We start from the raw sequence: 14,228 nt of genomic DNA on the forward strand, positions 1-14,228 counted from the left end.
AATGTGCCTTTTGTGTACAATCCAGTCGACTTCTAGGTTTCATTGTTTCAAAGGAAGGCATTCATGTCGATCCCTCAAGGTAGAGGAAATTTTGAATTTTCCTGCTCCTTCTAGCCTTACTCAACTCCAAAGTTTGCAAGGGAAGGCAAACTTTTTGCATAGATTCATCCACAATTATGCTGAACTAACACAGGGTTTTACTCAACTGTTGAAAAAGGGTATTCCATTTTTCTGGGATGAGCTTGCTGATAAATCTTTTGATGCATTAAAGCATGCACTGACTAATGTGCCTTTACTGCATCCACCCGATTATCATCGAGACTACTTTCTGTACATAGTTGCATCTGATGCCACTATAGGCATTGTGTTAGTCGAAGAGGATGATTCTAGCAGTGAACATGTGATTTACTATTTGAGTAGGAATCTCTCTAAAACCGAGATTAAATACGTACATGTGGAGAAGCTAGTCTTGGTAGCTGTACAAGCTATTCAACGATTCCGTCACTATATACTTCTCCGAAAAACCACTGTTATTTCAGATTGCAACCCCATGATGTACATTCTTACAAAACAATTGCTAGGGGGAAAATACTCGAAGTGGATAGTCATTCTACAAGAGTTTGATTTGGAATTTGAAAAGTCCAAACCAAATAAATCCTTGGTTTTCGCTGAACTATTGTGTGACTTTCCCCATACTAATATAGAAACTGTAGTAGAAGATTCTTTTGCTGACGAATCTCTCTTTCTTATTAGTACGTTAGATATGTGGTATGGAGACATCATTATATATCTCCAAACACAAAATTTTAGGCTTGAGTTATCCAAAACTGATCGTCGGTGAATCCGATACCAATCCCAACAATACAACATTATTGGTGACACTCTTTATTGTTGTGGTGCCGATTCTGTATCCTAACATTGTTTAACTTTTCAAGAATCCGAAAAAACTTTAAATGACTGCCACTCTGGATCATGTGGCGGTCACATGTCTGGGTATGCTACTTCCCAAAATATATTACGTGCTGGCTATTTTTGGCCGTCAATATTTAAAGATTGCATCACTAAAGTCCAAAAATGCCATAATTTCCAAATTTATGATCGCAAAATGCGAGCACCTCCCACTCCTCTTCACCCTACCACAGTTGTCGGTCCTTTTGCCAAATGGGGCATCGACTTCGTCACTTGTAACCCTCACTCGACCGGGGGGCATGGATATATTATTCTTGAATTCAATTACTTTACAAAATGGGTCGAGGCGATGCCTACATATAGAGAGGATGGCAAAACTGCATGTATTTTCATTTTCAATCATGTGATTGCTCGGTTCGACCTTCCACAAGCTATTGTTACAGACCACAGTAGCCATATTCGTAACTTTATGATGGTTGAACTACCCACACAACTCAGCCTCTTTCATGATAGATCTACTCTGTATTATCCACAAGCTAAAGGCCAGGTTGAAGCTGTCAATAAAGTTTCAACCAATATGATTAAACAGATAGTTGGTATGCATAAAGGACACTGGCACTCTATGCTCTTTTCAAAATTGTGGGCTTACCACACTACGGTTAAAACATCGACCGATTTTACCCCTTTCCAACTTGTTTATGGTTTGGAAGCTGTATTACCTATTGAATGTGAAATTCCATCTCTTAAATTAGCTATCGAATTATTACCTGTTATCTCTGCAAACGAAGAAAGTTTTGTACATATAGCCCATCTAGATGAAAATCACCGTCATGCCATATTGGCTAGCGAAGTTCACTAGAAACGTGTCAAAGGCCAATACGATCAAAACATTAATCCTCGTACATATTCAGAAGGTGACCTAGTCTTGGTATATGATCAAGCTCATGACAAGCTAGGTGTAGGGAAATTCTAGCCCATGTGGCATGTCCCTTACATCATAAAATGCGTATTAGATAAAGATGCCTATGAGCTGGTTGATTATGATGGTGTTCATTTGGGAAAGCCCAGAAATGGTCTTTACCTAAAGAAATATTTTTCATAAACATCTGGTGAATATTTGTACATTATTTACCATTTTTAGATATGTGTGATAAATTAATGTTTTCACTACTTCTCTTGCTTATCTCGTTTTTACACTTGATTTTCATATGTCGATGTTTTCTCCAAATTACATTGGCTTTGCTGATGGTGCTAGTCGTAGTAATCATAATTTATCTTCCGCAGCCTGGGTTATCTATTCACCCAGTGAGGAGCTAGTCTTTATTCACGGAATATGTCTCGGTCAAACAACAAACAATATAACGGAATATAGTGCAGTCATTGAGCTATTAGTTGATGCCATTACAATTGGTATCTGGCGTTTGATCGTTAGGTCAGATTCGTAGCTCGTAGTATTACATTTAAACGGTGTCTATTCAGTAAGGAGTCCAACCATGTTAAGGTTATTTTTACGAGTCCATCTCTTGGAAAGGCAATTTGATTATATCGAATATCAACACATCCTGAGATATTTAAACACATTGACAAATGCATTGGAATATCACGTGTTAAATAAACATTTGCAATATTTGTAAATTAAAAACAATATTCATTCATACATTGATCAAGATAATCATAGGTAAAAATTAGGATATTTTTCATTAAAATAGAGTTTGGTTGTGTGTACAAAATATGTCATCCCTGTGGCCTTTTATTTTTCGAATATGCTGACACCAAAAAAGTAAAAAATGGTACTGGAAACTAGAACAACTAAGCCTGATGATGCTCATGATAACACACGATAGCATGAGAAACTCGACGCAACAAATGTCTAAGAGGCCCTTGAACCCCAACTACGTGCCTCTGATAGGCGCGTGGAATGTCATCGACTCGAATCTTTGGGATGTTGGCAGTCAACCTCTCAAGGTTGTGCTCCAACTCTGTCAGGATGTCATTTTCCTTTTGGTTCGTTGCCACAACCACCATAGACTGCTCACCTCGTCTATCGTACTGTCTCATCCCGACTGGTCGGGTTGGACCCACATCTACACATGCATTTCAAATAATTACACTCTGAAGACAAAAACACTTAAAAATTGGAAAATTTTGAAAATATGTCAAAATGAGATATTCTTACCTAGATCACCCCACTGAGATTTGATTGGGATATCAGGATGACCTCTGTAATCCATCCAGACATATAGAAAGTCCTCGATCGGAACAATCTGCCGGCTCAGCCAGTCAAATAACTCTACCGTATACCTCACTACAAGCCCATCACTGCCATGGATTGCCATCAGTGTAACCCATCTCATCAAGTGTGGATCCCTCGAACCCCCGTCATTTGCCAGAATATTCTGTGGCCGAAGAATAGGAACCCTCTCTAGGGAAAAAGCAACTAGAATGGCACCATAACCAAAAATTTTTAGTTTACCATTCTTGCACCTAGTCAACTGGCCCTTCATATTTACCATTACTGCCTTGCACAAGTTGTACATCGTGGAATCCCAACATTCCACAACCGTCTGCATCTGTGCCCGTGTTGCTAAATGAAGGGAAGCACTTTGAAAATAGTGAAATCCATGGTCCTCAAGGGTAAAAGTTCGATGTTTTGAATGTCAATCCGTCCATATTTGGGTGGTGCACCCCTACAAAAGCATTGTAGGTATCCATTAGTAGTATCTCCCCCTGCTCTCGATCCAAATAGTGAAAGATCGACTCCCTGATGAGACAACTTAGTTAGGAAATAGAGGTCATCGTCATCAATGGCGATGCGATGATCAACAATCATAAAACATTGTTCCTGGACATTCTAGGTCCTCAACAACCACGTCATCAGATCTACCTGGGCTTTCATCCCAGGGATTAGCCAGTATTTCAGGAGGCCACAAGTCCTGAGAGCTTGCAAAGTGGCTGGATCCGCCAAAGCATCCAAATCATTGGCTTCATGCTCTCTTTCCCTCCACTCCATTTTCGAGTAATCAAATGACCTGAAATGACCATTTTAATGCAGTTCGAAGCATTTTTGAAACTCATTTCATGTTTTTTGGGCTTCACAATTTGTTTTAAAAATAGCCCATGATGCTTGTGCGATCGCCCTTTTATGGACAGGGTGCAGCTGCGGGCCCGATTGAATGAAACCCGTGCAGGGCTGAGGGTGCATTTTTGGACAAATATTTGTCCCAAAAAACTAAATTAAAGCTTAAAATGGAAAAATAAATGGAGAGAAAGCTAAGTTATGAAGATCTCTTCTACCTGGAGGAAAGGGTGTGCGATTTCGTCCACCGGTTGGCTCAGAGTCAGTCTTGGAAGTTTCACGGTAAAAACCCCTCTCTCTACTCTGAACCAGTGAAAATGCAAATGGTAAAAATAAATTACTTTTTCCCACTTTTCTAAGTTTTTTAAGATTAAAAAATATTATTTTTTTAGTTTTTTAATCTTTTTGAGAGGGAAGACACCCTTTGGAGGAGTTATGATGTGTTATTGAGTTTAAATGTGCAAGATTGTTTATGGAGTCGAGATAAATCATTTTTGACATTTTTGCAGACTTTTATTGCTTTTTATGCTCTTTAAAAATTACGAAAATCGAAAATCGCGGAGTCTTCTTTTAATCCCTTTTTAGACTTTTTCAAAACAAAAATATTGCCAAGTACTTTCTTGTTCGAAATCGTAAAAGTAAATGAACAACCGTCCACTTAATATAAGTTTACCCCTTTTATGGAATGAGCTAGGACTGTTTACGAAAAAAGCATACATTGATCAAACATGGTCAATAGAGTTCTCTCTTGTATTATTTTATCCTTTTTCGGACCCGAGAGACTAAACTGACGAAAAAGAACTTGATGGAGTCTACTTATGTTTTTCTTATGACTATGTAAAAGTGAAAAACATCGAGCTTTACTTTCTTTGTGCTTGTTAAAATTTTATAGTTAAAGAGTTGAATGAGTTTTCTTTTTGTGTCTTTTTCAAACTCTTAAATGAAAACGACATCAAGTTACCCCTTTACTAGACTCGTGAAAAATTAAACATCATAGGACTCATTAAGTATGACGAGACCAAACCATTCCTTCTTAGGGTTAATTAAAAATACTTCAATGGACTCATCCAAAGGATGATCTTACAGTCCAAGCATATGTTATCCTCCTCAAGCTTGTAAAAAATAAAGAGGTACTTGCCAGTAATGGTGGGGGGAAATTGGGGAAGATGTCCATTTTAAATCATCAGTCAAAAGGTAGCATGTTGCTCTTTAACACGACACTCCGTTACATTCATGTCCGAGTTGGGAAATCCATTTACCTTACAGTTAATCAAACCTCATTTAAAATCTTCATGGTTTTGGGTATTATCGTTGAGTCAAATGCTGCCAAATCATTATAGTGTCATTATGTGTTCAAGAGAAGTTCCACTTTGGTTTAAATCCCTTTGCAAAATCTTTGCCCTCATTTGCGTCGACCATCCTTGAGTCAGTCCTTCCAAACTTTTGTCAAAACTTGATATCATGTTTCGTGTTGTAGGCTTTCCTGCGACAGATGGCTTCCTACAGACTTTAACTCATTATCTAGGAAGTTGATTTAGAAACCTTCAATACCTTGAAGCCTGCATGCCTTAATGGCAGGTTTTTCGCTTTCGACAACATGTTCTCATCATTGGCCTTCGATCGAACAATTCTATGAGTGTTCGACTTCAGATCACATATTCGCACTTCATAGATTGTATTAGGAGTACCTTGAGAACCATTGTCATTATTGGTGGTTTCTCTCATGCTTATTAACGGTTCACATCATTGACTAGTAATCAAGTGGTTTCTGCCATGTTCGACTTCGAGACATTCACTCACATGGTTAGAATTGTACTGTGGATCGAGAGATGGAGATCAAGACCCTGGATCTAGTTTCATCAATCCAGGTTGCGAGGAGATTTTATATTCATGATTATGTAGACATATGGTTGTGTCCATGCTGTGTCTACCATCTATATGATCTTAGTTTTTCCATGCTTGTTCATTGAGTTCGCTTTACTCTGAGTATGGGAATGCCTACCTCAAAGATGATTTTTGATATATATTTTTCATTGTGTTCCCTTGAATGTTCCTTGCAGGTTTTTGACCATTGCCTCTGATCTGATCCTTAGAATGATAAAGCGCTTCAATATTTTAAACTTATTTTCTAAACTTCACACTTTAGGGGGCAATCTGTTAGACGTTAATTTGTCTCCATGAAACTTGATTAGTTTATGGATATTTTTACCATCCATGAACATGTTGAAACCAACTCCCTTAGAAGTCAAACAACTCAATATATGTTGAAGTACATGAGAAATTTGGGTCAAATATCTCTCACACCTTGTTAAGTTCCACCTACGCCAATTTCTCTAGAGTTTCCCGCACATGTGCTGAAATTGACTCTGAGAACAGCGCAGAGTTGCGCTCTGTCTATAACTATAAACCTGCACAGGTGAATTCTAGAAAGTAAAAATAAAAAGTACATTCTACAAACATAGTTGGTCGAATATTTCCCAACTAAAAGCTTCCAGGTGGTGACTATTCAAACTGTAACCCTCATAAGATGCATCTCCATCCAATTTCTCAAGGTAACCCCATCCCTCATTAAAGGAGGTTCATCCTCTTCTTAGGAATCTTAAACTTCCTCCTCTTTGATATATAAAAGGACTAGAGGGTTGAGGGATGAAGGAGGTCAAAATTCAGAGAATACAAAGTTATGATGTTAATTTGAGATTGAAGAGCTTGTCACCTGAGGAGGAGATTGAAGGCATTTGGGAGGTACCTCGCGACATCAAGGCGAATGTCGTAAGGCTCCTATTATCTTCTGATTAATACAAATGAACAATTTCTCCCATTGATTTTGTCTTTTGTGGATGATGAATGGTTTGCAATTATTTATTATATTTATTAAGACAAATTCAATCCCTAATTTCCTTGATCATTAGGCTAATTTGTTTGGATTATTATATCACATGTGCTTTTGATCCTTTTATGGTTTATGTTTGTAGGTCCTATCAAGCATTGAAGAGCTGCATTAAGTCACAACCAGGCATCTTCATCAGGCATTTCGTGAAATTAGTAAGAGGTCTATCCATTGGCTATATTACTTATAATTCGAACAAGTTCAACTTAGGGAAAGAGTCAGTTCATTTGTCATGATTATTTCTAGTTTCCATTTAGGATCTAGGGTGATCGCTCTTATCCGCAAGAGAGATTGTCCAGTGTAACACACACACTTAGTTGTTTTTCCCGTTTTACTGAATCCTGCACTCATTGATTGCATGCATCTTCATTCACTCATGTCTCCACCTAGTTTGACACATGCAACCAATGCTAATTGTTTTCAGTCACCCGTCGGCGGGTTTGAGCTGCCTTGGCTTGAACCTTGCCTTGCTCGGCTTGCACTGTGCATTTATGGGATGGAAGGCCTTGCCTTGATCCTAAGAATTGTGCATATCTTGCCTCACACTTGACTTCTAGGCTTGCTTTGCGTAATTCTGAGAGGTAGTGCCTCAGTTGGCCCCCGGAATTGTGCAATGCAATTTTCCCAAGTTCCAATCATGCTAACTGAAACTGCGCATTGCATAGTTTCAAGATGCGCAGTTTCATTCCTGAGTAAGCCAACATGAACTGTGCTCTACGTAGTTTCAGTAGTTAGTGAACTCACTAACAGTCTGGACTGTGTTCTGCGTAGTTCTGGAAGCTAGTCTCCCAGCCTCCCAGTGAAAAGTGTGCAAATTTTCCAGTTAGTCGCCCAGGTGTGTTGCATGTCAGTGCTCAAGTTGCTTTTGGTTTTCAACTGATAGTTTACTTTCCATGAGTGTTGCTTTGTCTCCAGGTATCACAGGTGTTCAACAATCTCTTAGCAATACAGGTACAATGGATTCCAAGAGAAGGGTCAAAGGCCACCTTTAGGAGTGCAACTGGAGATGTGGTCGAGAAAATGGCTATGAGCTTGCCCATCTATGAAGACACTAAGTTGTTCATAAACAAGAAGATCAAGATGAAATGGCAGGACATCAACGACATATTTTCAGGGACCTTTGAGGAGAATCTAGAGGACCGTAGAGTCTATGTCAACATACATAAGTCTGGCTTATACGAGATTGAATGCAGGTATCCCACGTTTCCATGTGCAAACATGATCCACTGGATTGCCTCACGTACTGATCCAGAGACAATGGTGTTGAGCAATGTCAGTGGAACAAAACTTTCTGCCTTCAAGGCACATGACTTCCAGGAGATGTATCACTTGCTGTAGCTGGTAGTCACAATGGATGCACTCTTCACCAGGCTCAACAACAGTGCAAACTCAAGATACATCCTAAAGAGTTTGGTGAAAGAGCCGTCTAAGTTTAAGATAACACCCAACCAGGTTTACAAGACAAGGATACTCCGGAAGGCTTATCATCTCTTGTCCATCTTCGCATGCTGCTTATATGGCCACGAGAGTACTAAGACCTTCCCACAGAGTTGGTTGATTATGTTGGATCAGTTGGCGAACGAAGGAAGACCTTTCAAGTAGGCCGACATGTTGGCTCTCCAACTGAGGGGACAAGTAACAAAATCTGAACATTCGCCCAAGGGTTAACAAGCAAATCTTTTCATGTCTGCTTACATACTAGATGCAATCTATGCCCGTAAGCAGTTCCCTAGCTTAGGTTGGGCATGGACACCTTTAGAAACCTCTTTGCACACTTATTGCAGGTCATTCTTCGAATGCAGCTTTCGTGGAGTTATAATACAACTATCAGACCACTTCTGATCTGTATGATGAAGATCTTAGATTATTATTAAGGTATTACAGACTCATGTGCATGGATTTTCCTATATCACTTAGCATAATGGATCGATAATATTGTGAATAATATGGACAATGAGTAGTTAGAGAAACATAATAGACATACACACATAACACAACAAAATAATCAAGGAGTTCACCCAAAACTCCTCGGCTACGTCTCCTAGTCTAGCCTTCAGTGGTGACCTCTCTATTATGTCTTCAAGAGCAGAGTTTTACAAAAGTGAGCTCAATTTGAGTCTCAACACAACAGATACAAAACAATAGGAGTTTACTTCAATCCCTCAAGCCTCTTTGAGTACACAGACTCTCCCTCTCGCTTTCTGTCTCTGTCTTCTCTCTGTCTCAACACTGCCTTTTTTCTGTCTCTGTCATTCAGTGGCTTTTAAGCCAATTGACACTTGTCTGTTCATTTTCCCCTTCGGCTCTTTGCCTCCCAGCCTCTGTCCGCTCAAATCCCCTCTGAGCGTTAAACAATCATTGTTGAATGTATTTAGGGATGGTGGCCACCTGTTTTGTAACGGAAGGGACCATCAGCGCATTAGAAATCCCAAAACAGTCGTTCTCTGTTTACACAGAGAAATACACAGCAACACTGTAAAAATCCGCCAAAACACCTTTTTTCAGACTTGAAATATTATTAACTCTGCCCTAAAATCCATCGAGTCCACCTTTGTATCGCTATCGCAAGTCGCTTGGTCGCGGGTTCCTTTGTATTTGGGTTTATTATGAAAAATCCCAAATACAAAGAAAATCCTGACAAAATGGCTTCATTCCGGACTTCAAATATTTTAATATCGCATTCATAACCCTTTCGGGTTTGGCCATATCGCAAGTCGCATATTTCTTTTGGCTTCCGATCACCAATTGCGCTGATCGACCTTATCGGCTATTGACGCATCGCATGGTCGCTGGCCTCTTGGCATCACCCCTTTATAATGCTGCGATGCGATATTGCGATATCGCAATCGCATATCGCTGATCCTTCGGGCCGCGGTTAAGTCCTTATATATATATATATATATATATATATATATATATATATATTAGCGATGCGATATTGCGGTTGAACCTGGACCGTTGATCTGCGCGCTTGATCGACGGTCCTCGTTTAATCGCGCTAATCGTTGTCGCACTTCCCATAAATCCTCCTCCGATAAACTCCGCCTGCCACCGCCAATTGCGATATGCCGATCAAATCTGGACTATTGATCGGCCAGATCCGACGACTCATGTGCAAAGTTGTTCAGGCCTCTGATAGACTCTGTTTTTGGCCATTTTTCATGTTTTTTCTCTCCTGATAGTGTAATCCACCTTTTGTGAAGGTTTTTCCTTCGCAATAGTTTTTGATCTTGAAGACTTAGAGGGTTTTTTTGGATCCCTTTTGGATCACGCCTTCCCACTGAAAAATCTTTTGGACCACCAAAAGTTGGTTTTTAAGCATCGATCAAGTGAGGATACAACTTCCTCATTTGTCCAATTTCTATCCATCGCGCACTGCTTGGTTTTGAACCTTTGAGTCTGATTCTGAGGTACTCAACATCCCCTTTGCGCGTAGTTCTCATCTTCCTGTCAAGAACTGTGTCTTCCTGCAACTCATTGAGATATTCAGGCAACAGATCATCAATATAAGGCATCTAACTTTGCTATTCGGGATCTTCAATCAATGAAGGTTCAAACAGTCTCAAGTTTTCTGCATCAACGATTGAATATATATGCATGTAAGCTGGAAAATCAAGGCAAAAAGTGTTTTCACCAATTTTCTCAAGTATCTTGAAAGGTCCATACCTTATTGGCTTCAACTTCTTACCTTCACCCTACATTCTGTCTTTGCTAATGTACAACTAGACTTGATCACCAACTTGGAAGCTATGCTCAATTTGATGCTTGTCATGCCTTGCCTTGTACTTGGCCTGGCTTCTTTCTAGCTCTTCCTGCACTGCCTCATGAATTTCTGGGATCTGTTCAATGAACTTCGTTGCTTTGTCGACATCACTGTGTCCATCGACTTCTATGTGTTTTCCAAAGATAAAATCCAAGGGAGACTTTGGTGTAAAACCAAGACAAGTCTCAAAAGGAGATCTCTAAGTAGAAGAGTGCTTTGCACTATTCTTAGCATGTTTCACATAACACAAATGTTCATCCTAAAGCTTGGGATGCTTGCTGTAATAGCCCCTGAGCAACTAGATCACTGTCCTGTTGACTACCTCTGTTTGTGGATGAAATGCTATGCTTTTCTTCAATTTGGTGTCCATAAGTTCCCACAGACTTGACCAAAACTTCCCAAAAAATCGGGAATCTCGATCAGATACAATGGAAATGGGTAACCCAAAACGAACCCATACACGCTGAAAGAACAACTTTGTTGTTTGTTCAGCTGTAACCTGCTTGTTACAAGGTATCAAAATACACATTTTGCTGAACCTATCCACAATAACATATAAATAATCATGATCTTTTCTAGATTTTGGAAACCCCCCAACAAAGTCCATGGAAACACTTTCCCAAGGACGAGAAGGAACTGGAAGTGGAGTGTACAAGCCTAATTTTCTATTACTAGGCTTGCTTGTAGCACACATAGTACACCCTTTAACATATCTAGAAACTGTTTCATGCATTCTTGGCCAATAACAGAACCTTTGCAATTTTGCAACTGTTTTACTTACACAAAAATGACCTGATATAAGAGAAGTATGTGCTTCTTGGATTATGTTAACTCTTTCAGTTTGTGGAATGCATAACTTTCCCAAATGATACAAGAGTTGGTCCTTAACATAATAATCCAATTTTTCTACTTTTTGGCCATGACTTAAGGTTGCATATACATCTTTAAAATCTACATCTTGAGCATATTGTTCAATGTAGCTTTCATGCATTACTGATTTATGCTTAAGTATAGTAGATGCATTTATGATTGGTCTGGATAACATATCTGCAACCTTATTGTGTATGCCCTTCTTATATCTGATGACAAGATGAAATTGCTGTAGAAAACCCATCCACCTATAGTGTCTTGATCGCTGCAATTTAGTTTGTGAGTGAAAATATTGAAGTGGTTGATGATTTGTATGGATAATTGTTTCTTTGACCATTAGGTAATGTTTCCACTTTTTCACACTCTGTACTAATGCATACAATTCTTTATCATATCTGGGATAATTAACTACTGCAGAATTATATGTCTCAGAATGATAGCATATGAGTTTACCGTGTTGCATCAACACTGCGACCATGGCATAGTCACTGGCATCTGTTTCAATCTCAAATGGACGTTGAAGATCTGGCAGTGCTAGTACTGGTGCTGTACTATTTTTTTCTTTTAAGGTGTTGAAGGCTTTTTGTTGTTTGCCTCCCCACTGAAACACCTTGTTCAATCCTGTTAGAGCATGTAAGGGAGCTACAATCAGGAAAAGTTAGCAATAAAATTTCTCCAATATTGTGTTGCTCCTAGGAAACTTCTAACTTCTGTAGCAGATTTGGGTTTAGGCCAGTTCAAAATGACTTCGACCTTAGATGGATCTATCTTCAATTCACCACCCCCTATAATATGAACCAAATAATTAAGATGTTTTGCCAAATTCACATTTTGATAACTTTACATAGAGGTTTTCTCTTTTCAAAACATCTAAAGTTTGCTTTACATGCTTTAAATGTTCTTCCCATGTTTTACTGAAAACAAGAATGTCATCTAAATATACAATTACAAAATCATCAATAAAAGGCCTGAGTACATCGTTCATAACTCTCACGAAAGTGGCAGGAGCATTAGTTAAGCAAAAAGGCATAACCAGCCATTCATACAGCCCTTACTTTCTCTTGAAAGTAGTATTCAGTGCATCTTGTTCTGCAACTCTGACCTGATGATAGCCACTATGCAAGTCTAACTTGGAAAAGTAAACTGCTTCTTTCAAATGATCTAATAGATAATCAATGCGACGAAGAGGATAACGATTCTTGATCGTTATTTTATTCAGTGCTCTGTAATCAGTGCACATCCTCCACGAACCATCTTTATTTCTCACCAGTACGATTGGATACCCACATGGTGATGTGCTTGGTCTTATGAACCCTTTATCGAGCAGTTCCTATACCTGCTTCTTGATCTCTACATTCTCTAAAGCGGATAACTTGTACATTCTAATGTTAGGCAATGGAGCATCTTGCTGCAAATGAATATCATGTACTATTTCCCTTTTGGGTGGCAGACCTTTAGGTTCTTGAAATAGGATATCATATTCTGAAACAACTTTAACTAAATCAGTTTTCTGTTCAGCATCACAACCTTCAAATACATTGGTTTTATCAAGGGTCTTTTCCTTTACAACCATTAGTAAAAATTGCTTGCATGAATTGACAATTCTTTTCATTTGCCCGGAGTTTATGAGAGAATAGTTATTTTTGAGTTTATGAGCTCTTACAATATATTCTATTCCATCTTTAGTAAGTTGATACTTATTTTCAGCTCTATAGAAAATGGCTTTTCTATCATACAAGTAAGGACTTCCTAAAACAATACCACATATATCCAAGGGAACTGTATCTAACTCAACCTCATCTACAAATGTTGACCCAATAGCAAACCTAAGTTTACATTGTCTAGTCACTTGTAGCTTTGCTTTATCACATACCCAACCTAATGGATATGGCTTCTTGTGAGGTGTTGTTAATAATCCCAACTTCTTTACAGTTGCTTCAGAAATCAAGTTTACTTGTGATCCACTATCAAATAAAGTATCAATCTTCTGGTGCTTGGAAATAACTCCAATATGAAAAAGCTCATGTCTTTTCCTCTCATTATCTTCATTATCAACAGATTGTGCAGAATTACTTGTAGATGCTTCAGAATTTTTTCCTTTTATACCTGTGGATGTGACCGTTGTTTCATCACCTGAGTTTGACCCCAAGTCTTTCTGAATAGCAGCAGCAGTCTTCTTCTTCTTACCACCGAACTTCTTAGGCTTCAGCTCCGGATGCAAAGACCATCAATGTCCATCATCATGTCCATCCTTCTTGCAGTGAGTGCATGAAGGTTTTTCCTTTTGTACAACGTTTGTCTTCCTCTCCTTCCATTTCAGCTTCTTGTTTTCCTTGTTCTTGCTTGCAGAGGGTTTTGATGATCCCCCAATCTCTGGGTTCACATTCTTGCCTCTAGCTTCTAGATGTGTAGCATGAACTAATACATCATCTAGGCTAGTGGGATTAAACATGAGAATGGTGTGCTTAAAATAGCTATGCAGACCACCTATATACTTTAACAAAGTTTCAGGTGAGTCTAGAGAAATGCCTAGAGTTAAAGCTCTTTTTCTAAATTCCTAGGTATAACTTTGTACATTTTGGCCCTTTATTTGGTGAAGAGTTTGCCAACTCATCATTGCTTGCTGCATATAAGCTAGAGGACATAATTTTTTTTTGATGGTAGAAACAAATTCATTCCAGGTAGAAAGAATTTTACCATGTTTCTTCAAATCAACTTGTGTC

The sequence above is a fragment of the Pinus tabuliformis genome, chromosome J (genome assembly GCF_031772625.1).
Source record: "Pinus tabuliformis cultivar Carrire ecotype Pingquan chromosome J, CPIR1, whole genome shotgun sequence".
Classification (NCBI taxonomy): domain Eukaryota; kingdom Viridiplantae; phylum Streptophyta; class Pinopsida; order Pinales; family Pinaceae; genus Pinus; species Pinus tabuliformis.